Source organism: Nilaparvata lugens, chromosome 8, assembly GCF_014356525.2.
Source record: "Nilaparvata lugens isolate BPH chromosome 8, ASM1435652v1, whole genome shotgun sequence".
Classification (NCBI taxonomy): Eukaryota; Metazoa; Arthropoda; class Insecta; order Hemiptera; family Delphacidae; genus Nilaparvata; species Nilaparvata lugens.
In genome coordinates, this window is record NC_052511.1 from 40,473,528 (window position 1) to 40,477,277 (window position 3,750).

General features: G+C 32.8%; 1 protein-coding gene across 1 annotated transcript in view; it reads left to right on the forward strand.

Moving 5' to 3' along the window:
- LOC111049358 (protein timeless homolog) overlaps positions 1-3,750 on the forward strand; it is a 249,705-nt gene that overhangs the window by 112,738 nt on the left and 133,217 nt on the right. The gene's annotated exons all lie outside the window — the stretch shown is intronic.

Genomic DNA, 3,750 nt, shown 5'->3' on the forward strand with positions numbered 1-3,750 from the left:
TTCCTAGTGTCAGTTGACAGCATTGAGGAAAAGTTGAAATTGGAATTAATCTTTCTCAATGGGGTTGGAACTGCGGCAGTTGAACTTGTCATGGATACAATATAGGTTGAAATAGCAGTCGGTTTGCATTATTGATTTGAAAGCTGAATGAAATATGAATAGGAGTTTTTAATTGGACACATTCAATGGTCAGTTTTAATAACTTTTGTGTGACGTATCAGGATAGAGAGTATAAAATGTTAATTAGGTTCTAGACTCTCTGATAAGGACCTGTTGTAAACAAAACATTTTGCACCTACCAGTTACAACAATACCCTAGAATTGATTGATTTTGTTTCTTTGTTTTCCATCTGAATTTGTATGATACTTTGACAAACACGTGATTGAACACCGAACAACATTCCAGCTCTAAACTAGTTGAATCAAGGTCTATTACAGGTCATGCATGATCCGGTGATGCATGCAAAATCTCCATTCTTTGTAGTCCTAGTTCACCAATTTTCAGCTGTTATCATTGTAGATTGAACATGTTGTGTTATCAGTAATTGGAATTTTAAAAAAATCTTACGACAGAATTATAGTACTGTATTCAGGAAGATACTAGAAACTGAATTGTTGATTTTCAGATTTAATTGATCGGGAACTCTTTTTCAGGTTAGCCTCGCATATTTCTGTCTTGTCCCAATGCCTTATAAATTATTGAACCATTTATTATTGAAATTTCATTATTAAAAAATTGAGAACCAGACTTTACATATTATCTGAACCAGAATATTGATTTCAAAATGCATAATACATGATTTTGTTACAAGTCAGTTGAATTAGATTGTATTTTTAAATGTACCGCCATAAAAACAGCACAAAATGGCCGCTCCATAAGGAACACGAATGTCTTGAACTGGTTTTAATAGACCTTGGTTGAATGAGCTAAATTTTTATTGAGTTTATTCATTTTCTATCAGAATCAAGTTCCAATATTTCTATCAAATAGAAGGATATCGTGCTGCACCCAGAGAGTATAGAATGTAATTCTATTACATTGTACATTCTTACATCCTATCCTCACTGGCTGCACCGTCATTCCATCATTGCGTTTGGAATTTCAAACATTGCGTATTGTTTTCTTCAGTGTTGTTTGTTTCCAAAAGTATAATTGTCACTACCTTCTGAGTTTCTGATACATTTCCAATAACATTCACTTCAATTTTGTTCCAGGTGAGTTGATAACACTTTCTTATTTGATTTCATGCTTCGTATTCGGATAAAATATGTGAGTACCCTCCAATTCATCCCATTACTGTATTATTAATACGTACATTGATTTTTAATTTTAGGCTAATTAAGCTGGTTTAATGCTCTTGAAGCAATTTTCCTCTTCCTATCTTCTATGATACACTGAATAATCATTTCTGATGTAACTAACCATTGTAGGCTACATTTTTTCAATAAATGTCTACTTTAAATTTTCGCAGTTGTCAATTTGATAGAATAATACTTTGAATTTTCAGCACAGAACTGAAAAAAAAACTCTGTAATCGTTTTTGTGTTTTTCACATACCCTTAAACGTAACCACTGGTTACACCTGCTCCTTTAGGAAAAGGTAATTAGTCAGAACCCCTGAGATAATTTGAAATTTTTCTTTATAATCCTCCATGTTCCTTTAAGTTTGTATAATACTATAGGAAAACAATAGCGTAAGTAGATATCCCATGGTATAGGGAATTTATGTCGCAACTTTTACTGTTATCTCAAGCCGATTACTGTCGATTATTGTAAATTTTTACTGTTTTGTTGGGGTGAGAGTGTATGAACGGCACAATTTGAGAGACTACCAGCGTCACACAGCTGCATGGGAAAGAACTAAGTTCACTATCGGCTTGGGATAACAGTAAAAGTCGTGACATAAACGCCGTATACCATGGGATATCTACTTATGCTATCGTTTCTCTATGATAATACAGCAAGCTATTTTATGTATATTGTATAAAGGTATTTTACCTTCATTAAATGACTTCGTAAATTAGTGAACATTTTTGATGTGATGAACATGGCCCATCTTCGGACAATGAAATGAACTAAATTTGGGAAGCGGAAAAGTTTCGAGCTAGCTCATGTTCATTCTTTCCATTATTGTAATTCTTTTGATCTAATAAATGAATAACGCCGATTCGAAGTTGAATAATACTTAAATCTAATATCACGCTTCTGAATCCTCATATTGATTTCTCTGTGAAATTATTCGTATCAATAAGATCCGAATAAATATAAAGATCGTATTTTATGATATTTTCAGTAAGTTTGTTCCGCTGAGGATGGTGCTCACATGATATTTATTTATTCCATATTATACAATTGTACAGTTTGGTAAACTTTTAGATGATCCAATAGGCTTATTTCCTAAACTGTATCTATTTCAATTAATAAAGCATTCCGAATTTAGGTTATACACATTTTCAAAAATCTATAGTCGAAGACAAACAAGTTGTGATTGTCATGTGAAATATAATAACATTATTTATATTAGGTATATTAATTTTGCTATTTATCCATTGGAACTAAAACATATAAAAAATAATTGGGAGAGAAAAGTCAGGCAGATCGCAACTCCTCCTCTTTCCCGAACTACATAATAGGGTTAGGTTTTCACTTTCAACAAATCTTTATGATGTGTCACAAAGTAGAATTTCTCTCTTTCTTTCTCTGTGGATGTGTCGAAGATGGAAATTACTGTACCTGCAACATTCGTATTCTACAAAAATATTCCTGTAAGTCGTGGTTGAAAAATTCAAAGCTTTTGCATTCTAAGTGGAGTAGAGAAGTGAGACGAGTTCAAATGAGCAGCTAAACACTGTTCTAAGTAGCTGCACTTGGACAATCTCCCCCAGAATCAACCACAATTCAAAACCCTCTTCTCTTCAAACAGAAGTCAACAGGACTCTCCACGACAAGAAGGGCCCGCTTTTTCAGCGTAGCTTTTTTGCTGTTCACAATGACATAAGTACTCAAATGTGGAGTTTGTTTCATGAGAATTCTGGAGTCCCAAAATACGAAAGTTTTTCATATACTGTACAATATAAAAAAAGTCTCCCCTCTCCACTAGACATAAACAATAATGCGATCTATGTGGTAATTTTATGAATCTAATGTGTGGGAACCTTTTTCTAATAATGAAGGCATTTCAGATTTTCTACGATAGTCTTTCTGAGGTGGATTTTCTAGCGCATAGTCTTAGCTCACTAGCTCATAGATAGTCTATGAGGTAGTCTCTACGATAGTCTTTCTGAGGTGGATTTTCTAGCTCATAGTCTTAGCTCACTAGCTCATAGTGTTCTTCAATTATCTCAATCAAAATTTTTTTATCTCAATTTTTCAATTTATTAAAAACACAAAACAAGACAAAACAAAATTACAAAGAATTACGAAACAAGAATTACAAAGAATTAAGAATTGGAAATCTCTTCTTTTTCTATAATGGTTTATTATCAAAACTTTGAAGTATAGATATTGGCTTAAAGTTTAAATTCATAGGTGCAGAATAATATTGTACTTGACTTGATAAGCTAGCGTTGAGGTGTGTCTCAAAGTTACAGATCTCATTACTACTCAATCCTATGGTTAATGAACTGAATCGTATTGAATTGTTATTATTTCGTCAAAATTATCCAAGTGCAGACAACTTTGGATAACTGAAAGTAAACTTTGGTAAATCATGAATATGGATGCAGTACATGGGAATATAACTGACAAAT